This window comes from Toxorhynchites rutilus, chromosome 3 (genome assembly GCF_029784135.1).
Source record: "Toxorhynchites rutilus septentrionalis strain SRP chromosome 3, ASM2978413v1, whole genome shotgun sequence".
In the NCBI taxonomy this organism is placed as follows: Eukaryota; Metazoa; Arthropoda; class Insecta; order Diptera; family Culicidae; genus Toxorhynchites; species Toxorhynchites rutilus.
In genome coordinates, this window is record NC_073746.1 from 153441361 (window position 1) to 153467162 (window position 25802).

At 38.3% G+C, this 25802-nt stretch overlaps 1 protein-coding gene and 1 pseudogene across 2 annotated transcripts in view; both read left to right on the forward strand.

The window, feature by feature from the left end:
- Nucleotides 1-25802, forward strand: part of LOC129774401 (inactive dipeptidyl peptidase 10) — a 502809-nt gene that overhangs the window by 135583 nt on the left and 341424 nt on the right. The window lies entirely within an intron of this gene.
- On the forward strand, nucleotides 19709-19837 carry LOC129780835 (U4 spliceosomal RNA; annotated as a pseudogene).

Sequence of the window (25802 nt, forward strand, 5' to 3'; positions counted from 1 at the left end):
TAAAATACAAACATTAAAAACAAAACAAAACATTAAAAATCATGAATGCGTCCAATCCTTTGACGAAATCTGGTAGATGGCTCTCCAAACTCGAACAGATCTTCTACTATCGAGAAAGTACGAATCATTCCCGTTACGGGTTCATTATGACCAAAACTTGAACGGTGTGTCGCGGGCTGTAAAAGGCTTGTTGAGCGAAGAACTCTGGATGGCGCACGCATATTGATGCGGGAAAGCAGCACGGGTGAGTCAATTTCATCGTTGAGTATCTTGGCGACGAGCGTACATTGTTGATGTTTCCGTCTTCGCTCAAGAGTATCCAACCCTAGCAAGAGACATCTGTCAGGATAAGGCGGAAGATTCTGAGGACAGCGCCATGGCAGGGAGCTGAGAGCACGACGAATAAACATTTTCTGTACTCGTTCAATACGTAGGATCCACGATAGTTGATAGGGCATCCACACTACAGAAGCATTTTCCAAAGTAGGGCGCACTAATGAACAATATAGCGCCTTCAAACAATAAGGATCCGTGAATTCTCGGGAGATCCTCAAGATGAATCCGAGTTGACGGTAGGCCTTGGAAGCTAACGTCGAGCGATGTATGCTGAAAGTAAGCTTCGGATCCAGTATCACACCGAGGTCGTTCACCTGATTGACAAGGGCCAGCACATGGTTTTCCAGAGAGTAGTCAAAGGATATTGGTTCCTTCTTGCGATGAAATGTCATGATAACACATTTGGCAATGCTTACTGTCATTTTGTTCAATTGACACCACACCCAGAAGCTGTTGAGCAAGCTTTGTAACTGACGGCAATCCTCAATGCATTTAACGGTGAGAAAAATTTTCAAGTCATCTGCGTAGATGAGAACACAACCTGGTTTCAAAAATGTGGTGACGTCATTGTAAAAAATGGCAAACAATAGAGGTCCCAAGTTACTGCCTTGAGGAACTCCGGAAGCGGCGGTGAACGGTATTGAAAGATGGCTTCCAAGCTTCACTCGAAGTGATCTCCCGGAAAGATACGACGACAACCACGAAACAAAACGGTCTGAAGCACCCAGGCGACGCATTTTTCCAAGTAGAATCTGATGGTCGATGCAATCAAACGCGGCTTTTATGTCAGTATACACTGCATCAACCTGAACCTTGTTCTCCAACTGATTGATGCACGTAGAGGTAAATTCCAACAAGTTTGTTGTCACAGAGCGCCCGGTCATAAAACCGTGCTGTGCTGGCGATATATAATGTTTAACGTGGAAGAATACCGCATCCTTTACGATCATCTCAAAAATTTTCGAAGCTGCAGATAGGCTAGTTATTCCACGATAGTTAGTTACATTGCGGTTGTCTCCTTTCTTGTATACGGGAAACATGAATGAGTGTTTCCAGATCACTGGAAAGGCACCGTTTTCCAGCGAAGCGGTAAATATTCGCGATAGCGGTACTGCAAAACTAGCCGCACAACGGCGAAACACTAGCGCCGGAATTCCATCAGGGCCAGGAGAAGTGGAACATTTTAAATTGTTAATTGCTTTTTCGACCATCAGCGGACTGACAACAAAGGTGCGCAGATCAATCAAATCCTGAGGAACGTGTGCTGCAGCAGCGTCAACTTCAGATGCAGTAGCCACATTGGAGGCGAAAACAGATGCAAAGTGTTTAGAAAACAATTCACATCGTATGACCGATAGAGAACAGCATTCAACTGACGATATGCGTTGCTGGCACGATGGAAGTTTTGCTTCGATTCATTAGTACAGTGTTGACGCAGCTTGCGTTGGCATGTATTCTTAGCTCGTCTTAATATTTTTAGAAGTGGCGTACTCCAGGCTGGCGGTACAGATGGTATTCGTCTAGGCGTGTTCTCAACAATCCAATCACGTACGATAATGCAGAATCTTTTTATTCATACTTCGAGCCCAAGCCCGTATGCTCGCACCTTCCTCTTTACCTCGTCCAAAAGGTTCTGTACAACGTCAGGTTGTAGTTTTTTTTGAACAGAAATCCATTTTCTCTTGAAGTCCGCCTCCGATTTGACAACTTTTGGGTTCTTCCGGAGGGCCTGCTTCATAATCGCCCAATATTTCTCTATTGGACGAAGCTCCGGCGCGTTGGGCGGGTTCATTTCCTTTGGAACGAAGGAGACCCCGTTGGCTTCGTACCACTCCAACACGTCCTTTGAATAGTGAAACGAAGTGAGATCCGGCCAGAAGATGGTCGGGCCCTCGTGCTGCTTCAATAGTGGTAGTAAGCGCTTCTGTAGGCACTCCTTAAGGTAAACCTGCCCGTTTACCGTGCCGGTCATCACGAAGGGAGCGCTCCGCTTTCCGCAAGAGCAGATCGCTTGCCACACCATGTACTTTTTGGCAAACTTGGATAGTTTCTGCTTGCGAATCTCCTCCGGAACGCTGAATTTGTCCTCTGCGGAGAAGAACATCAGGCTCGGCAGCTGTCGAAAGTCCGCTTTGACGTAGGTTTCGTCGTCCATTACCAGGCAATGCGGCTTCGTCAGCATTTCGGTGTACAGCTTCCGGGCTCGCGTCTTCCCCACCATGTTTTGCCTTTCGTCGCGGTTAGGAGCCTTCTGAACCTTGTATGTACGCAGCCCCTCCCGCTGCTTGGTCCGCTGGACGAATGAACTTGACAAATTCAGCTTATTGGCGACTTCCCGGACCGAACTTCTCGGATCAAGTCTAACTGCTTAACTACGCGCTTGTGATCTTTTTCATTGACAAAGCATCCATTTTTGCCGTTCTTCACCTTCCGGTCGATGGTTAGGTTCTCGAAGTATCGTTTTAGTACTCTGCTGACCGTGGATTGGACGATTCCCAGCATCTTACCGATGTCTCGATGTGACAACTCCGGATTCTCGAAATGAGTGCGCAGTATTAATTCACGACGCTCTTTTTCGTTCGACGACATTTTTCCAAATTTACGAAAAATTGACAGTGAAGCATGGCCAACGTGATCTATACACTCTTTTCTGATTATAAGCGAGAGCTGAAGATATAATTCCTAAAAATAAAATTTCTACAGCGTTTTTTCCGTGATGCAATTTGATGTAACACACCCTTTAATAATTGACGTCCACGTTCCACTCTTTCACAAATCTGAACCATAACGATAAGATTTATTTCAAAGCATAAATTGTTGATTTTCCACAACTGACAGTGCGAAATCAACAAGTTTGCATCTACATTTTTTTACTTTTTATGCTTTTTTTATGCTGTCCCTATCTACCAAATTGTGTAGCGAACACTGTTTTTTAAAGCTACTAGTAATGTTCTGTACAATCTTTTTTGTGCGGATGCTATCCCCGCACAAAAACAAATTTGCCTGTAATTGACTTGAGTGATTTGTATAGCTAAATTATTACTAAAATGGATTAAACTGTTAAATTAAATTAAATTTTTATTCGACTAGTTATACTGGCTTAGCACATTGTACTGAATCTATGTTGCTCAAATGTGTTTTCCCGAATTGCCACAATCAACTTCTAATCGTGCACCCCATCACCGTATGCCAGTACCTATTAATTTTAATCAAACGAAGCCATCGCCGATGGATTGTGTCCATTCGAGGTTCACTTTGCCCAGCTATAGTGGGTGAACATTCCACTGACTATATCAACACCCTGTTATCGGGATTGTGCTCGACTTTTGCAAATTGAAATGCAAATTAGCGAACCCGTGCCCAAGATTATCGTCCTCCGCTTTGGAATCATCAAGTCAGGACTACCCAGTGGAATGTGAATCATGGATATTTGGGAATATGGATGATAGGCGGGAAGTCACTCGGAAAAGGGAAAACACTTGTTAGAGCGAAATTGGGACAACGTTCTTTTAGTTCGCAACCCGGGCTTGTGCCCATTCTTCCGAGGGTAATTAAACTTGAATATAATAAAATTTTAATTGAAATGTATGTTTTCCAATAAATAGTATAATTTTGGAACGACGACAAACAAATCCTGCAAGTTCAAAACAAATAACACAAAGACAACGCCGTCCAAGTGGCAAGGAAGCTACATAATGAAAGAGCTAATTGGAGAACGAGAATCATTTCCTCGGAACGGGTCGATGCGATTTGTGCTTATGTTGATTGTTTGTGTGCGGAAGAATAATCGTAAATCTGCACGAAATCGCGATCCGTGTGAAATAAAGTGAGAGGGGGCGAGCGAGCTGCCACCGCCACCGTTTGCCGTTATAATTTTGGGTTTATATAGACCGTGCGCACCGTGCAGTCAGTCGTCGGTGGGAATACATTATTAAAATAAACGACAATAGATTCGCTATCTGCTACCGTGGGGTGGAAGGTGAGCATTGATCCAATACGTGCCCCAGAACGAGGCAGTAAAACTAATCGATATTACTTCTTTTCGATTTGCGATGAATACCTAATGATGTTCGATTATATGCGTTCGGTGCGGAAGAGGGGATCAGTCAGGGAAAAAGGATAATATATTGCCAGTTCAGGGATTGCGAGCTGGCTTCAGGAAGTAAAATTAATTTCAAAGCTATTAATCATCCTGTAAGCTTTTGTTTAAGTTTACGAAAAGTTTTATGGCAGGACAATTCTCGATTAAGAACGCGAATAAATTAAGGACACAACATTTCGCTATCTTTTTCATGGCGTGAAGCAATTGACGGATGGCTTATCAATGAGGGCTGAGAATGGATACATTCAAGCAGAACATGGCGCTCTCCTTATCGTTACTGATCGTTGGTCGTTAATCATAATTCAATTTGTTTGACCACCCAGCCGAAGCGATGTTTGTAGATTTGTTCTTATCGAAAGAATATTTATTGATGTACATTTTTTTCACGTCAATATGAAAGCATTCATGGAAAACTGTTTCTCGAAAATAGTATTAATCACGGGGAAAATTTGTTAGCTCTCGGCGCCACCATCCGTCTCCATAATTGATGATGAAAACCATTCCCCCTCTTTATGAATAACCGTATCCCTAATGGAATAATGTGATGTCGTGACTTGTTTCAATTTCCTGTCTTGTATGTACATGACGCCATTTGGGAGAATTCGCAGTGCATGCAATATGAATAATGTACACACGCTCGTATAAATATATATCGCACGCACCTGTACATGCAGGTAAAGTCTGAAATTGCCATGAACAAGCTAACTAACCCCCCGTGACAGCAGTAATTGGGCTGCTCATTAAAACTAAATTAATTTAATTTATACTTATCGGCTCGATTAGCTGTTTACAGGCAACGATGCGGTGATACAACTGCCTCTCACTTTTCGTAAATTGTGTGGAGTCGTTATATGCTCATAAGGTTTTAGTACACGTATGCGATGTGTTGTAATCGATGATATTTTTGTAGTAGAATTGAGTATTATTTGTTTGTAGAAAGTCGATCAAATAAATCGCTGGTGTTTTGGAAGATGAATGATTTTTGACTTTGAACTACGTCTTCCATTAAGGGTGCCAAATCAGAAAACAGGTCACGTTTTTATGAAATAAAGTTAACGTTAATAACTATTTTCGCCGTAAACGGATTCTGGCGATTTACATACCAAACGAATTGGATATTCCCTAAGATTTATTCGATATGCTATACATTACAATCCCATAGTTTGTATATGCAATGCATTGAACTGACGCTATGGTGAAGCAGGTGTTAAGGTTGTGCACCAAAAAATTATTTGGGGAATATCAAGTTATTCAATGAGTTATAATAAGTCATTAATGTATATGGGTTCGCATGCAGATAGAGTTTATTTCGCTTATTTAGTCACCAAGAAAGTAAATATCATTCTGGAATTTTGTATGTGATTTGGTTTCGCTTGCTAATAGCAAAACTTTCTCCACTAAGGATGACAGCTGCGCTTATCTCGAGCATGTATTGTTCTGCGAACACAAGAATGAATCTTCAAACAATTATCGTCAAATGATTCTACAATAAAAAAAAAACATTTCAGGGCAACCAAACTGATAGATTGGCTATTTCAAAATTTTCGTAGCATTATAAAATAATATCCGCAGTTATAAACAATCAACTTGAATTAAACTACAGCGTAGTTATACGTCAACAATGCAGTCGTGTCTTGAACACAACCTGCTATATATTTTTTTAATTTTTAGAATTTTATGTACAGTCATCTATAAATGTGACCCTGATTGACCACGATAGGGTTCTAGGTATGCAAAAGTGCAATAATCAACCTTCAATTCAATTATTCAAAATTCGTGTTGCGTCAAGCCAACATCGAGAGCTGACTTTCGACGTTAGCTCCGATGAAGTTGAAAAAGTCGTATTTAAATATACACTGATTCCATGATATTATATTGATCCAATTAAATTGTTCGCATAGCACTAATTCAAAAATTGTCTATATTTTCAGGTGAGTGAATGCTTAACATTTCGGTTTGATCAGCTCTACAGGTAAATACTACACTTTACACTATTATTGCTACAAAAAAGAAATAAAGGTATAGAAATATTTGAATCATTCAGTTAATACAAAAAAAAGCATCATTCAGGGCCACCTTTTAGTATCAGAAGAGTCGTAACGACTGATTTTAAAACGAATAAAAGAGTTAAATTCAAAAACAATTGTTCCGAACAATCCGGTCCTACGTCAAGCTACCGTTCGAGCCCACATGCACAGATCATCCTTCTTTTTGCTAAAAGCGTGTAGAAGTCTTAAATAATATTGAAATTTTTGCAACTGCAATTTCATTGCTCGAACCTACGAGGACAAACACTTCCTCTGCTCCTTCACAAACAGGGCGAATCTCATAAATCGAGAAGCAACAAATATTTGCTTGTCGACCTGTGACTTCCTCACGCAAAATTGCAAATCGCATGCGTTATAAATTTAAAATTAAAATAGTTCTCCTCTCGGCATGCATTATTCAACGTATGTTGTGTATTCTGCCAGCGCAAGCCTTTCGTACAGTTCATGTCACCACGGGTTCGTAATGGGTGTCCACGATAAAATTGGACCACACAAAAGTATTAAGCAACATTAAGCATTTTAACCGATTGTCATCAAATGTTCAGTACATATATCGAATGAAACGAGTTGAACTAAGTTTATCCTTCCTTTTAATCAGATGTTTTGTTTATTTCTTCAACTGTTCTAAGTACAATAGTTATTTACTATGATTCATAATGGCTTGTACTTCCCAATCGACCGGAGTTTGTGTGTTTTTGTTTGATGTTTTTTGGAGAGTTATGCTGTTACTGCACAAAAGTTAGATCATTTACCTTTGCGTCCTTTGCGCAATGGCATGAAATCATGACGATAATTTTCGTTCCCTAAGGTTCTCTGATACGTTAAACATATCTCCAGCAGCTAGTATTTGTTATTCGGAATCTCCTTGAAGTTCGCCTTCGGATATATCTCGTATCCTTGGCACAACAGTTTGCTTTCGTCAACATTTCCGTATACACTCTGTCCAACTTCTATAAGACCACGTGATGTTCTTACTGCTTTGTGCCATTGTAAACAAACAATGATTCAATTTATATTCTAGTGTGTACGTATTAATGACTACCATACACTGCATTATTTTCGTACGTGTGTGTGCAAACGCTGAGCGTAAGCCGAAGGTTTTGTATTTTTCAAGTGTCATGTTTCTATAAGACCAGTTACATTTTTCCGTTGTTTTAGTTGTTTTGATCAACAAATCTGGAAAATGCCGAAGGGAAGAGTGCTCACGGAGAGAAAGAAAGACAAATCGATGCATTTCACCAAGAAAATGTTGGTATCGGAAAAATTGCTCGTCGGATTGGACAATCCCATCAAGTAGTGCTCAATTATTTGACGAATACTCAAGAATACTGGAAGAAGGAGAATGCTTCACGTTAATCGAAGCTCTCTGATCGGGATAAGCGAGAAATAGCTAGAACAGCTTCGAATACCTCAAAATCGCTTGTGCAGATAAAGCAATATTTCAATTTAAATGTTACTCGGGTTCGTCAAGTTTTTGGCAAAAAATCCTCACATAAAGAGGGTTTAAAAGGTTAAAGCTCCTCATCTTATACCATCTCACATCGGAAAACGTCTGAGTTTTGCCAAAGCTCAAATGAACCGACAGTGGGACATGATATGATGTGACAAAGAATGTTTACAAAAAATACATTTTTCTATATACCACAACGAAAAGTTCGTCAATGTATAGGTTATCTTCACTGACGAAAACAAGTTCAATTTGGATGGTCCTGATGGTTTCAACGAGTACTGGCGTAATAATTTTTTCAACCAGGAATTTTGATGGAGGCTCATGCATGTTTTGGACTGGATTCTGTGCAACCGGAAAGCTCAAGATAGCTTTCACATCATTTAAGTTTTACATACATGTTCTGAAATCCTCTCTCCTACCGTTTTTGCGTGGATATCGTCACAAAAAAATCACATCCCAGCAAAACAATGCTACTATTCATACCAGCAAGGAAACTAAGCAATTTATTAAGGTCAAAAACTAAATTTTTTGGACTGGCGGGATCGCTCTCCAGACTTGAATCCTGTTGAAAATCTTAGGGGGATCCTTGTACGCGGAATCTACACTGAGGGAAAACGGTACACCACGATTGAAAAGCTCAAGGTCGCAATTTCAGAAACATGGAAAAATATCTAAAAATCCGTTAAGCAGAATTTGGTAAATAGTATCCAAACACGAATTTTCCAGGTTATTAGCCGAAATGGCGAGGTTGTCAATTGTTGACATATAAAACAGCCGATCGTTTCGAATTTTTCATTGATAATACTTATGAATTTTGAAATGGTCTTATAGAAACTGGACATTATCATATTTAAGCCCAATGAATAAACAAACAACTCTTTTGAACGAAATTGACGTTAAACATACTTTATTCCAAGCATTCAACAATGTATGAATGTATCTTGTTGAAATTCTAAGTGTTTGTGTTGCAACGAAATAGAAGCAGGAGGGTTTTATAGAAGTTGGACAGAGTGTATAACTTTCGTGAACGTCATTTTGTTACTGTATTCTGCTTTTCGTTGTGGCTTGATGCCTTCTGATCCTTAAATTTACATAGTGCAGCTGGATTTTTGACCCTTTGCTCAAAACTATCGCTCAATCACATCTCGAACGAAAAAGTTTGGTGCCCGGTCGAAGGCGCCAATTACCCGTTTGTGATTCCCAACACTATACGGACGCTTCTTCCCTTCATATCTTTGCTTATGAACGAAGGGCAGACGATCTTCGAACCGTTTGACGAGAGCAGAAACTGTAACTAGTACGACTCCCAACATTTTTCCGTTATGGATGTGAAAGATTCCCATTTTAAAAGTACGTTTGCAGTATTTTTTAGCGAATGAGCGGTTCTTTCGACCCCATTTTTGTTACATTGGCGAAACTGGTAATGTAACTCACCTTTTATAAAAAAAACATAGATTTTTTTACTCAAAATCACATTTAATTAAACCCAAAAAAAATCTAAAGCTAGATCAATTTCCGTGTGATGCCATTTTATCGTGAACACTTGCATGTTATGTTGGGTGCGGAGTGGATTATATTGCAATGTTTGGTTTCGTACGGAATGCTCGTTAGTGGTTTGCAGCGAAGAAAAAAAAAGTAACGCCTTTCTAAACCCCACGTCCTGTGTTGTTTGCTCCAGTGAGCCTCGGAATGAGACAGTATTCCATGCATACATTTCGTCCCCCTTATCAAATACAACCGACCCGGCAAGTGAAATTCTCACCTACGAGTCAGCATTGATTTAAATTACGAGGGCTGTTCAGAATATGTATGTATGCTAGAAAGAAATGCTATGTTTACAGTGTAAATTGATATTTTGAGGATGGTAATTTCGCTAACGACACCATTACATATGTTTTTTTATTGAGATATTTCATGGATATTTACGGTGAGCATACTCCATGATCCCGCATACATTAGAAGACAGGACATCGAATGTCGAATAACGATTCCAATGAAAGAATCATTAGATCATCTATGAAGTTTAAATGAAGCTGGCCTATTACAGTCGAAGAATATTTTATGGATTATTTATGATTATGGATTATGGGGTGATCAAAAATTGTTTTGTGTCATAATTTACAGTTAGACAAAAACAGTTTTTGGATAACCACTTGAGAAAAAGGGCCATTAACTAGACAATACAAGTATAAAACTAGAAACTAACTTTTTATCATGACAATGCCAGATCGCATACTGCAAATGTCTTGACAAGTGATGGTAAAAACCGCTTCTTACGAGTATATGTATAGTTGATACCATTGCCATCAGTAGCCGATGCTGGCCTATTCTTTCCACTTACACAGAGAGAATATTCTGAATGGTGAGCTGCCAAGATTTTAAGAGAGCAACATGAAAGTGAAGCCACTGCTGCCTGCACTCTCAAAATATTCCTTATTCTACGCAATGCTTATCGCGAGTACACGCTAAAAATTGTATCAGTACACCCAAAAAAATATTACGCACATCTTTTGACATCATCATCCATTACATGAACATGTTGAGTCCCGAATTATTCTTGCTCCACTTTCCATTCAGCCCACATCAATAGCATTTGCACAATATCAGTGTCGGCCCCCGCTCCCAAAGATATTTAGGGGCTGTCCATATACCACGTGGACAGAAAAAGCACAATTTTAGACTACCCCCTACCCCTCCGTGGACAAGCGTGGACATTTCCCCTTTTTTATTAAAATAACTAGCTGACCCGGCAAATTTATTTTTCGTTATCACATGCAGGTTTTCTCAGTAAGCGCAGTTTCACGGGTCCAATAGCAGAACTATTCATTGATTGATTTTCTAATCTACTCTTTAAAATTATTTTTTGCTATAAAATTTCAATACTTCCACTAAAACTCGACATTATAATATCAGATTATTTTCAGACACAATTCTCGTGCAAGATTTTTCATCCACTTGCAAATAATATGTTTCTTCGTTACATGGAACAAATGTTTGATACAGAAAATATGATAGAATGAAGACAGCTCTAAATCGGACAATTCGTTTCTCGAGTTTTGCTCTTATCAACACGGTGATCCATTTTTATTTATATAGATAAAAGATGATATACGAATGCGTTTTATCACATTAAAATCCATTTCCAACTTGGAACGAAGATCAATTTCGTTACCGCAAACATCAAATGGACTAACAACGCTTGTCAATATGTAATTGTAGAACACATGCGAATTGAATTTTTCGAATTATCCCATTTTCCAGTTTTGCGAAAGTTTTCAATTGTCATGTTTGGTTGGAATATGTGTATTATTTTCATTCATTCCAGAGAAGAGAGGGGTGTCATACCATCAATGAAACATTTCTCGTACACAAAAACTCTCACATCCCAAATCTGAATCCATTTGCTTTATTAGTTCTCGAGTTATGCAGAAATTTGTGTTTCATTTGTATGGCAGCCCCCCCCCCCTGGGAGAGGGGGAGGAATATCTTACCACCATAGAATCGTTTATTGTACCCTAAAACCTCCACATGTCGAATTTCGTTTCACTTGCTTGATTAATTCTCGAGTAAGGTAGAAATTTGTGTTTCATTTGTATGGCAGCCCCCCTTTAGAGAGGGGGGAGGGGTCTCGAACTATCATAAGAACCTTCCCGGCCCCCAAAAACCCCTACATAACAATTTTCATGTCGATCGGTTCACCAATTTCTGACTCCATAAGAATCAGACAGAAATTCATTTTTATACATATAGATTAAGGAAATAACTGAATTGCGCCTAAATACCATTTTCATTCCATTTAAGTTTATTTTATTTCAAATTTTATTAGCTGTACCCTGCTGTACCTGCTTCACTGTTGTATGGTACAGAAATAAGTATCATAACAAAGCACATGTTTCATATGACTTGAAAATTTTGAAAATCATTTTGAAAATTTTGAAATGACGGGTTTTCCAATACGAGCGCTACAAAAGTTTTTCTTTCATAAAACAAAAACGTTTTTGGATATCAATGAAATTCTTCATTCATTTGATGCCTTTGTCTATGGAACTCGATTTCTTCGCTGAACCCAATCTTCAAAGATTTTCGAGCATAAATCTGCCGATACTGCTGCAATTTCACGTTCGACATTCGTACGAAGTTCATCAATCGTCGCTGGCTTATTGGCATAGACCATAGACTTGACGTAGCCCCACAGGAAATAGTCTAATGGCGTCAAATCGCACGACCGATGCGGCCAATTGACTGGGCCATTTCGTGAGATAACACGCTCACCGATCTTGGTTTCCAATAAATCGATTGTGTCTTGTGGCGTCCTGTTGAAACCACATATTGTCCGAGTCCATATCATTCAATTCGGGCCAAAAAAATTCGATTATTATTGAGTGGTAGCGATTTCCATTCACAGTTAAGTGCCGGTCTTGATCATCACGGAAGAAGTGCGGCCCAATGACGCCGCCGGACCATAAACCGTAGTAAACCGTAATTTGTAGAGTTGGGCAAACCGTTCACGAACGGTACGAAGGAACTAGTTCGCCGAAAAGAGTGAACGAACGGTCGTTCTTTTTCAAAGAACGGTAGTTCTCCCCACGAACTGCTTCCGAAAGAACGGTTTGCGAGTGAACTGTTTGAGAGTGAACTGATGGAGAGTGAACTGATGGAGAGTGACCTGTTTGTGAACGAACTGTTTGAGAACGAAGTGTTTGCGGGCGAACTGTTTGCGAACGAACGAGTGCAGCTGAATTGATTTGTGCTGGGTGGAATGGATATATATATACATATATATATATATATATATATATATATATATATATATATATATATATATATATATATATATATATATATATATATATATATATATATGCTTGTAAGGAAAACAAAACAATATTTTTATTTTTGAGCATAATGCATGTAACGCAGGGCTTATTTTGTTAATGTATACTCAATTTTGGGTTAAAAATTAAATTAGATTTTCGTAGTTTTAAAAGCAAAACTATATATTTTCAATTTCATGTATTCTTTCAATTCCGCGTAACAATGTTTTGAAGAATGTTTTTTCGTTGCTTTCAATTCATTGTTTGGCCTATTGCGTGTACGTGTACGTGTTATTTTCCCCTGAATGAACATTATGAAATATGATCTTACATGGAACCTGTGTGTTGTCGAAAAAGAGAATATGAAACATTGCACATATTTTGTGCGCATCAAATTATTATATAAACTTTTGTCGACCGATTAAAATATTTTCACAAACAGTTTGCGACTTTCAAAGAAGAAGCAGCTTATCCTTCCCCACTAAGTTTCGAAAATATAAATCCCATCGTACACTATTCAATCCAACGATATCAATTAATAGCTGTCTATTGATGTTGGGTTCCAGCTAACATTCTATATTGTTCTTAATACCGCTGAACGAAAGAGCGAAATAACGGTTCAAAAGAACTGTTTCGCTAAGATGAACGGCTAATGAGTGAACCGTTCATCAAAGTGAACTGTTTTGCCCATCTCTAGTAATTTGGGATGCAATGGTGACTCATAGAGTACTTGTGGATTACTGCCTGACCAATAACGGATAACAAAAATGATTTTTCGATGAAAATCCATATCCTTTTCAAGTTGTTGCTCAGCCCAATTCACGAACATACGACGCTTCTGTTGGTAAAAGGCTTCAGTTCTTGCGTCAATTTGATCTTGTAAAGATGTAGGCCAAGATCTTTTCGCAAAATTCACCACAACGGCGCCACAGAGATGCTCAACGCTTGAGAACGACGCGTGAGAGACTGATTTGGGTCTTCATCAATTGGTGCGCTAGCGGCAGCAATGTTCTCGACACTACGGACACTTCTTTGTCTCACTGACACGGGAACATTTTTATTGTGCCTGTGGATTCAAATTTTTCCTCCAGACGCTAAAATGTTGCTCTGGCAGGACGATTATGACGACCATAAATTGGACATAGCGCTCTTAAAGTTGAGGCCGGATATTGGTAGTAAATTTTAATAATCTCGACTCGTTGTCGGATCGTATATCTTTCCAATAGAAGATGGCAAACCTTAATGAAGAGAAATATCAAGAGAGTGGGAAAACATATGGCGTCGTTCGCTGTCCCTATCGGTCTACTTTTGGAGCGTCCCTATTGAAATACCCCTTATTTCTACCCAAATATCCAAAGAGAAAATACCAAATGAGTAATTTTCTACAGCATTTTTTCCATGATACAATTTGATGCGGGACTCCTTTCACGAAGAGATGCATCAGTGTATAATTGAAAACGGTGCATTTAAAAATCTAACACTACAGTACTGGTTACATAGTTAGATTTCTCAGATACCAAATAATGCATGCCAAATGGAGAATATGATATAAATTATTCTAATGGTTGAACGAGAATGGCATTTATAGAATACATCAATTTGTTCAAATACATCACGCGATAGATTTTTTTTCACGGAAAAAGTGTAAGCGTTAACCTTTTGTTAACTTCTCAAATCTTATGATCTCTGACAGTAGATGTACCCACGTGTTCGAGAAATATTTTAGATGAGTTACGTTTGTCGAATTCGTTTGAAAACTACTCTTCAAGCCACGCTACTGCTTTCGCACCCGGTGCGGAAGTGACTGGTTGCACTCCTTCTTTCTCCGGAATCTTCTTCATGTTGTTGCTATACAAAATAAACCTAAAAAATTGGCAATGATATCATTCGAACATTACCATCCTTTTTCAAAATATACTGTATTACACTTTATGAAAATCAATTACAAACATATCATATAAAAGTAAGTACCTCACGTGAATTCCAACTGAGAACTTCCTATGCTGTTGCTGGGATTACATGTTTACTAAATCTTGGTATTTTTGTCAGAAGATCTTGCTCCAAAACGTCGTCGTAGAATGAAGACAGTTTTCGAGCAAATTATTACAGATATTGTTCATCCACCAGAACTAAAATTTTTGGTCGAATAGCTGCAAAAAGCCTCATGGCTACATCCAGTGATGGTAAAAAATCACATTCAACGATCAATGAATAAGTATATCCCTCTAGTAGGATGTTTTTAAATCACCCCCAGCAGGCGATGCTCTTTTATCCTTCATATGTACACAGAGAGAATACTTGGAACGGTGAGCTATCAAAATCTCAAAAAAGCAATATGAAAAAGGAATCCCCACTGTATGCACTCTCGAAGCATTACTTCTTCTACTCAAGGTATATCGTGAGTGCAAGCCACAAACGATTGATCCCATCCCATAGAGCGGATGATGAGTTCTTGATCGGAAAGTGTACAAGAGTCGATCAACTGAAATCTTACGACACTCATCGAGGGATTTTTAATTCTTTTTTGCACTGACCGCAGTGAGTGGCGTGTCGATTTTATGTTGCTGTCGTCTCTCGCCCGATAAACAGCAGACGGGAAATTCATGCAATTGATTAATTTTATTACCAGCAGATTTGGGCGAATCTCATCCCGCCCAAAATCGTTTTTTAGATTCCAATAATTCTGAACATTCACATTTCTCTTCAAATATTTTTTCTAATAGTAATTCAATTAGTGATTTCACGAAACACTTTTCGAATTCAATGGAATTTAAGATCCTTTTTTATTTTGTAGATAAAACGGATCACATATTTGATTAATTCAATTCTGTGTGGTTACGTTTTTCGTTGCAAATAAATGTAATGAATTAGTATGGACATATATTATTCATATATCGTGGACTTCCGACATAGGTGGCAGTAGATTTATTGAACGACCAATGTTTTTTTTCATATCCCTTCAAACTTGTTGCATCTCTCGAGTGTACATACTGCTTTGTTCGCAGATTTGTTTGGTTGAATCTGGTTAATTTCAGGTATTCAATTCAATATTGTCGAATAAATACTGTTGGAACAATCGGTATGGCAGAAAATGATTATCAACATCCTACCTAATCATCAAACGGTATGCGAAGAATTTAAGTGAACTGACGGCATTGGAATATATGCTTTGTGAGGACCACACAATTATTATCAGAGCGAATAAACGTCCGACTGGAAGTCATGAACATCAATTCAATGTTCCCAAGATAAATTTATCCTTTGAAGGTCGTTAACCTTCCTAAAGATGATCAGATGGAATATATTCCAATGTCGTCTGGAATCGTGATGTTGTTCTTGCTATTGTTCTGATGTTCCATAACACGGCACTCTATTGATTATTCGCCGAAAATGGATAAAAAAATATCCTATATTTCTTAACTTTGTGATAGCAGATAATCATTACCCATTTGAGTTGTATGAGTATTCCCCCCACAAATTGTGTATAGTCTATCTGCATACAAATTATGTAGAGTTCCACAATCCTAAAATTTTATGAGTAAATATTTACGTGCTTACATAAAAAAACACATGTTGACATATTTGCGCTAATTTGTTTTTGATCAATTCAAGGTGATTAAGGTCTTTTCTAGCCACAAGTTTACTCGGGCCCGAAAGGAGTGTTCTGTATTTGTGCTGGCGGAAAAATATATCTCACAAGACCACGTGTTCGATATCGTAATAGCATTGGCCAATAACGCATTTACATTAACTCATAAAATTAGTGATTTGAGGGGGATTATTGTTTGTAGTGTCTTGTAGATGAATTTAAACACCATCTTAGAAATCCTCTGTGGAACATTAAACATTCATGTCGTCCTATCTGCTGTTGCGCATTTCTTCCTCAAATAGTTTCATCGAAGTAAACGCGCTCGGAGAGGAAAATTGAACGCCCGGACGAGAGAGCGAGAATCGTAAAGCGTACGTCATACAGATACTCATTCCCATGGAGCAAATTCTTGTTAGGAGTTTTAAACAGAACGAGGAAGGAGAGTAACTCAACTATTCGAACCAGATTCAGTCTAGCAATGCTTTGGTCAACTCAGAGATACCAAGAGAAAATCATTTGGTTATGATGGGAGAGGGTTAACAGTTAGTCGCAGTTTGCACAGATTACGATCGGTGCAGTTTGCGATTAATCGTAAATCTCATCATGCTCCCTTATTTTCCATCCTTGGCTGCATCAATGCCTTTCTTACGAGTGATATGTTCTTTTTTGAATTTATCCAAACATTCGTACATTACCTCCATTTTTTACTCCTGCAACATTCGAGAAGCTACTTGAATCTGAAGCGTTTTTCTGGGGAAATATATGAAGCCCGGGGTATTCGAATGTCGTATGTCTTAAGAACTCACCTATCAATTTCCAGGACCATAAGCTTTACAGCAACTCTGTCCATCGTCATCCCTTTTTTCTACAGATAAAATTAAGCCTTAGATTAAAATAGATTAAATTATATAGGTACATTTTATTGATGAGTCCTTAAGCAGTACCTCTAAAATTTGTTTATGGCATATGCCGAAGGGTAGAATATTTGTTAATGTGGGAATGTGGGAATCATTCTGCGCTCCCAAATCGTGTATCCGGATGAGAATTTTTTATATCTCTGAAGCCAGATAATGAACGGACCAGAAATTTTGAAAATTTTGCAATAGGTGTTTCTTGGTTTCTTTCACTCCAAATCACGCTGCAAGCATTGATTCACCTCGCAGTCTCGTCTTACGAAATTGGTATCTCAAATACAAATACAACAAGATTTTGCCTCACATGAAAGAACTTTGAAACAAAATGAAAAGAACGGTTTTGGTTAGTCTCAATGTAATTCTGCTTTTTTTTAGAGTGCAGCAGGACACATTTCCACTAATGGGATGAGAAGGTTGGAAACCACGCGTCTCCATGATAACCAATAGAATATGGAGACGCATGATTGAATTTTGCTTTAATACTTAGGTGTTTTTTTTCATTTAATTTTACCCTCATGCAGAGATGCCAACCTTCCTGATTTTTCAGGATTTCCCAGACTTTTTGACACGTTCCCTGATGACCTGACAAACACTCAATTTTGCCTGATTTTTCAGAAATGTTCCTGAAATTTTCCTTAATAAACAGACTGACATCCTTGCCAAAGTTATTCTGGTTGAATATGAGAACATAATAGCTCTCTGGTGCACAAAGGTGCTTACATTAAATTCAATTTTTCTAATACTCAGATGTACCTAACTTTTATCAATATGTATGAATGTTACAAATCGACTGAGTAAGCTTTACCAGTGTGAAAATCCCGAACTATTTTCACTACGCTCAAATGTTTCGAGGCTTTTCAAAACAGTACTACATAATTTTATGAAACTAGAATATCTGAAGAATTTAAGAAATAATAAAGAAAGTAAGTTTGAGGAACAATATTACCTGTGTATGTTCGAGTAGCCGTAGAGTTATTGAAGAAGGAATACGTTCCAGAATGTAATGTTACTAAAGAGAAACTTTCTGAATTCAAAACCAATATGATGAGATTTTATATAAAGTTCGCTCGTCACATTCAAAGTAGAATCAACTTTGTTTGTAAAACTATTCTTAATATATATTAGGTTGCGGAAAAAGTGATCCATTATTTTTGGGTGAAATTCAAAACTATTTTTAATATGCATCGGATTGTCCGGTTTGGGTCAAATATACACCGTTCTGTTGGAAAATTTGTTACCATTCTAAAGGTAACTTCATAATGTCTCTATCACAGAGGTCTTGGTCCTTATTAGCGAAAAACCATAGATTTTCACAATCTTCTCTTGATCCCAATTTCTTATCACTCTGGAAATTGTCCAATGCGAGAAAAAGGTGATAATCGTTTGGTACCAGGTCCGAACTATATGGTGGATGCATTAAATCATAAAAACATAACATAACATAACATAAAAAATAAAACATTAATTCAGTAAAACATTAATCAGTTTTTCAAACATAAAATAAATTAAATGGAACGTATTTTATTGTTGCAGTATCGGAATCGGAACATCAATCAGAATTTCAGCGGCCTGGCTTGCACTTTTGCATTCATAAATAAAAAGTGTAGAATGTACCGAATTTTCTCGTTGTTGGCCTCCATTATTAACACCCTCTAACTCACAACTGAATGGAAAAAACAAAAAAACAACCAAAGATTCATTTTAGTGTAGAATGTCATCTTTACAGCGAGCCTATACTTGAAATTGTATGATCTATATTACGCGAGATATTGATCACTAAAGCCAGCCAGCGAGAAATGATTGGATAATTTTTATTCCACCATCCTTATATATAATATAACCGAATAACAACATCAACAATTCATCCACTGGTGATATACTTTTCTCATTTAGTGAGTAAAGACTGATTTCCAAGCATGGATGATGAATTCAAAGAACTTCTGAATATTGACTTCTCTGTAATTCACTGTAGTGATGCTATAGGTTTTTGGGATTCTCTCAATGTCAAAAATATCAACTCTATACCCAGTATAAAAAACACCTTTAACAGCTTTCGATGTTATGGGAGGACAAAAAAAGAATGTAGAATAGAATAGAACAAATGTAAGTCTACCAAAAAACGTTATTTTTTTTCAAAAATCGTCAAGAATCCTAATTCCTGATTCCATCCTAATTTTATTTTCATTCTTCCTTCATGAAAATTATAGTTGGCAACTCTGCCCTCATATACTCACGTGCAAAATCATAACTAGTAGTGATGAAACGGATAGTGGTTTGGCCGGATGCCGGATATCGGGTATCAGACCAGCTTTGAGACCGGATATTCGGCTCTTTATTAGCAAATACAAAATTAAGAGAACCGGCGTTGACGTTGACGTGCGTTAAAATGTAAGAAAGAAATAAACACATTTTAAAATTAAAAAATTTGAACGAATACTAAACTTTTCGGTTAGAATAAAATGCGCAGTGGCGATAACGTAATCAATGAGGTTTTGCCGAGGTGCGATTATTGCTAGTTGAAACAAATCTTGTTTAATAGTGTATCATGTTTTCTACAAGGAATATATATATATATATATATATATATATATATATATATATATATATATATATATATATATATATATATATATATATAGAAACAGTTTTTTTCCGATATCCGTTTATATTATAATAAGTAGATTTTTGTGAGTGTATTGAGATACTTCTAATAATAGCCGAGTAGGAGTAAGAGTTACATGTAATCTGCATTCAATTATTTTCATTGATATTGAAAACAAACCTAGAACTGTCTTCAGGGATGGTAGTCTGAGAGGGGGTACACTTACTTGACCACAAATCGAAATTAATATGATCGGCGACACATTCATCATTTTAAAGATTCAACAACTGTTAGGTTTGATGGAGAAAAGCGTTTGACTTCATTATATTCGAGGTATTTCCGCATGTTGTTGCATCAAAAAAGTATTTGGGTAAGGACGAGACTGCACAAAGAACACCGAACTCACCTGGTATGAGAATATCTTTAAACGCTGGAGAGGTCGTTTTAAGTACTTAGAAGAATATCAAAAATATCCTATTGCAATCTCTTTAGACCCGAGGTTCAGGTCAGAACATTTAGGAGTTCTCGAAACGTCAGGCAAACAGACAGACAAAAATAATTAAAATCATCATACAAGAATATTTTGAGACGAATCTTCTGAGAATAATAGCTCATTACCGTCTTCAATATATGTTAAATGAAACGAACGCGATGAAGCTGAATAAATCGTTGATGATATGAGTTGATAATAATTCAATTTTAATAACAATTGTGACATGTCAGTAAACACACTGTTGATGATACACTATGCAAGCGTTTGCACGCCCATGCAGCAAAATTAATTTCGCCCGATTTTAGGGATAAAAAACCAGCGTGTCTGGCAACATTGCATTTCCGCCGCTGCTTTGTACCTACATTTTCTAGAATAAACAATCAATTCGCAAAATACATTCAAGTGGATAGGATGTGTTATTGAAAAGGTGGAAATAAAATAGTGGAAAAAGGAAAATTAAATAGTAGAGTTAAAAAGAAAATAGTGAGAAAGAAAGTGACACAACGTAGGAGAAGGTTTCAACACACACACATTATATTTAATCACGTGTGAGTGATGTTTATTAGTTATTGTGTTATAATTTATCTAATGTTAATTAGTAGTTTGTTTTTCAAATATCTGTATCCGGCAGGATAGCAAATATTTGCCGGATAGGCCGGATACCGAAATGTTATTGGATATCCGTTTCATGTCTAATAACTAGAATACACGCGCCAAATGATATAATTGAATGAAAATACTCAAAAAAAATTTTTTTTCAATCCGATTTAGTTTTAGTAGCCATTTAATTCGGCCTCCTACATTTCCGATTGTTGATAAATTTAGGAATATACACACAAAGATACTGGATCAAATTTTTAATGTTTTTGGAAAAAAAGGCAAAGGTTGGCGCAATTGAGAGAAAATGGACCTTTCGAAATGAAATGAATAGCTCGCACTTTCCAGTACTAAATTCTCTACAATTTGATTTAAAAAAGTGAAGAAACCTTTTTTTTTCATATTTTGAATTTGAAGATTTTGTACAATGCCGAAGCACTGAAATTTGTAAAATTCCTTATTGTGAAAACAAATTTGAAGCACTAAAAATTAATCTTCGTTTTTTTTTCTCAATATACACATTTTTCTTTTTAATCTGCCAGATACCAAAAACACGATTTGATTTCTTGTTTCAAACAAGCATTGTGAGTTGAGATACACTACGCCATTGGAACACTCCAGCGATACGGAGTTTTTCATGCCAACCAAATTTTAAGATATATGTTAACTGAAAATTAATTTCTATATTTGAATGTTTCTTTGTCTTACGTTGTTTTGAAGAACTGAAAGAATTTCCACTACCAAAAATCTTAGAGAAGCTTTTTTGAAACATCTAACAACACTATAAATTTTCGCGACGAGAAAATTCCTCCTCAACTCTTTCATATTATACGAATTATTCAGAATTTGACAACAACAACAACAACAAAGGGGGGTCTCCGTAGCCACATTGGTTGCGCGTTCGCTTAGTAAGCGATCGATCGTGAGTTCAAAACTCAGGGCCCTCATTGACCATCTTTGTGTTGTTACAGAATAACTACGTCCACGCAACAATCATCAGCGATGGAGATCGATCCACGGTCGAAATGAGATCGATTCATCCATACAACTGCTCTGCTCTGCAAGAAACATCGGGCTGCTGTTCTATAAATAACTCAACAATGAGCAATATCAACTGTCTCCGCTTCATCTCAATGCTTCCAGTATTAAAGACAATTTTGCAACAATTGATGCAAACATGGCCCCTCCTTGCAATGATTATCTCTCTTGATGTCTAATTCAAATAGAGAGGTCGGAGATATCACTGTTTTACAGTGGAATTGTCGTAGTCTTATCCCTAAATTGGATACATTCAAATTTTTAATTCATAACTTCAATTGTGATGTTTTTGCTCGGTCCGAAACTTGGCTTTCTTCGCGAGATGATATCTCTTTCCACGATTTTAATATTATACGCTTGGACCGTGATGATAGATAAGGAGGGGTGCTTTTGGGGATCAATAAGTGCCACTCATTTTTTAGAATTGACCTTCCACCTATTGGAGGGATCGAAGCTGTTGCTTGCAAACATTAGAGGCAAAGACCTCTGTATTGTCAGCTTATATTGGCCTCCGAGAGCTGCGGTTAGCCGCAACCAACTTGTTGACATGTGCTCACTTCTTCCTGAGCCACGATTGATCTTGGGAGACTTCAACTCTCACGGAACTGCCTGGGGGAACAGTACGACGACAATCGTTCATCGTTGATATATGACCTTTGTAACAGCTTCAATATGACCGTTTTGAATACTGGGGAAACAACACGTGTTCCTAAACCTCCTGCTAACCCAAGTGCTCTTGACCTCTCGCTTTGCTCGAATTCACTATCGTTAGATTGCAAGTGGAATGTAATCCAGGACCCCAACGGTAGTGATCACTTGCCAATCAAAATTTCCATCACCATTGGGTCGAATTCTTCTGAATCTATAAACATGGCATATGACCTCACAAGACACATTGACTGGAAAAAATATACGGACGCGATTGCTCTAGCCATCAATTCCAGAGATGGTTTACCTCCATTGGAGGAGTATAACTTCCTTTCTCGTTTGATCTATGACAGCGCGGTTCGCGCTCAAACGAAACCCATCCCAGGTTCCACTACTCGTCGAAGGCCTCCCAATCTATGGTGGGATAGCATATGTTCCAAACTTTATGTAGAAAAATCGAATGCATTTAAAGCTTTTCGGAAACGTGGAACCCCTGAAAATTTTCATACGTATTTGGACCTTGAAAATCAATTTAAAAACTTGATCAAAGGGAAAAAACGTGCTTATTGGCGAAATTTCGTGCGAGGTTTGTCACGAGAAACGTCAATGAAAAAATTATGGAAAGTGGCTCGAAACATGAGAAATCGCTCTTCAACGAATGAAAGCGAAGAATATTCACATCGATGGATTTTGAATTTTGCACGGAAGGTTTGTCCTGATTCCGCTCCTGTGCAAAAAATTGTTCGAGATATACCACAAGATAGGTGCGATCTTGATTCCGAGTTTTCGATGGTAGAATTCTCTCTTGCTCTCCTTTCATGTAACAATTCTGCTCCGGGATCGGATAGAATTAAGTTCAACTTGCTGAAAAATCTCCCTGATGTGGCGAAACATCGCTTGTTGAACTTATTCAATCGGTTTCTGGAGCATAATATTGTTCCAGATGATTGGAGACAAGTACGAGTTATAGCTATTCAAAAACCCGGAAAACCCGCGTCCGACTTCAATTCGTACCGCCCAATAGCAATGCTGTCTTGTATACGGAAATTGTTGGAGAACATGATCTTGTTTCGCCTTGATCGATGGGTTGAAACGAATGGCCTACTCTCAGATACACAATATGGGTTCCGCAGGGGCAAGGGGACGAATGATTGTCTTGCGTTGCTTTCTTCAGAAATTCAAATGGCTTACGCCGAAAAAAAACAAATGGCTTCAGTATTCTTGGACATAAAGGGGGCCTTTGATTCTGTTTCAATAGAGGTTTTGTCAGACAAATTACACTCTCGGGGTCTGCCGCCTCTATTGAATAATATGTTATATAACTTGTTTGTGAGAAACATTTGAACTTTTCTCACGGAGATTCGGCAGTAAGTCGGGTCTCTTACATGGGACTCCCCCAGGGCTCATGTTTAAGCCCCCTTTTGTACAACTTCTATGTAAGCGACATCGACAATTGCCTTACACAAAATTGCAGCCTAAGACAACTTGCAGATGATGGAGTGGTGTCTGTCGTAGGATCAAACGAATCCGACCTGCAAGAATCCTTACAAGATACTTTGAACAATTTTTCAACCTGGGCCATTGGGCTAGGGATCGAATTCTCCACGGAGAAAACAGAGATGGTGGTTTTTTCTAGGAAGCATAGACCAGCAAAACCAAAGCTTCAACTTTTGGGTAAACCGATCACTCATGCTATGTCATTCAAGTATCTCGGGGTCTGGTTCGACTTCAAATGTACTTGGGGGGCCCATATTAGGTATCTGAGTAAAAAATGCCAACAAAGAATAAACTTTCTCCGTACAATTACCGGCACCTGGTGGGGAGCCCATCCAGAAGATCTTATAATGTTGTATCGAACAACTATTCTCTCAGTGATGGAGTATGGCAGTTTCTGTTTTCAATCAGCTGCCAAAACACACCTCATTAAACTCGAGCGAATTCAGTATCTTTGTCTCCGTATTGCGTTGGGATGTATGCCCTCAACGCATACCATGAGTCTCGAGGTTTTGGCAGGCGTACTCCCACTAAAAGATCGCTTCAATTTATTATCTCTTCGGTTCCTCATCCGGTGTAAGGTTATGAATCCATTGGTGATCGGAAATTTTGAGCAATTGATCGAGCTAAATTTTCATTCTAGATTCATGAGTTCATATCATGAATTCACCTCTATGCAGGTTGTTCCTTCTTCGTATATTCCCAACCGTGTTTGTTTTCCTGACTACATCAATTCCTCTGTACATTTCGATCTGTTCATGAAGGAGAAAATCCATGAAAATCCAGATTTTCTTAGATTGGGGTTCGTTCCTACAATCTTCAATGCAAAGTATGGGCGTATCAATTGTGATAATATATACTTTACTGATGGGTCCTCTATGAATGAGTCCACAGGATTTGGAGTGTTCAACGAATTTTTTAGCACCTCACACAGTCTTCAGAATCCTTGCTCGGTATATATTGCTGAATTGGCAGCGATATACTGGGCGCTGGACAGCGTCGCCTCACGACCTGTTGAACACTATTACATTGTAACGGATAGTCTTAGCTCTGTCGAAGCTATCCGTTCAGTGAGGCCGGAAAAGCACTCGCCGTACTTCCTTGAGAGAATACGAGAAATTTTGAGTGCTTTATCCAGACGCTGTTATGTCATTACCTTTGTCTGGGTCCCTTCACATTGCTCAATTCCGGGTAATGAGAGGGCTGACTTATTGGCAAAGGTAGGTGCAATTGAAGGCGATATTTATCAGCGTCAAATCGCCTTCAATGAATTTTATTCTTTAGTTCGCAAAAATACCATCGCTAACTGGCAACGCAAATGGAACGAAGATGAATCGGGCCGGTGGTTTCACTCGATTATCCCTAAGGTTAGCCTCAAACCGTGGTTCAAAAGTCTGGACTTGAGTCGGGACTTTATCCGCACCTTCTCCCGACTCATGTCCAATCACTGTTCGTTAGATGCACTACTCTTTCGTTTCAATCTTGCCAGCAGCAATCTCTGCGTTTGTGGCCAAGGTTATCACGACATCGAGCACATTGTTTGGTCGTGCGAGGTGTATCTGGTCGCCAGATCGAATTTAGAAAACTCCCTTCGGGCCCGAGGAAGACAGCCCAATGTGCCGGTGAGAGATGTGTTGGCTCGGTTAGACCTTGATTACATGTCCCATATATATGTTT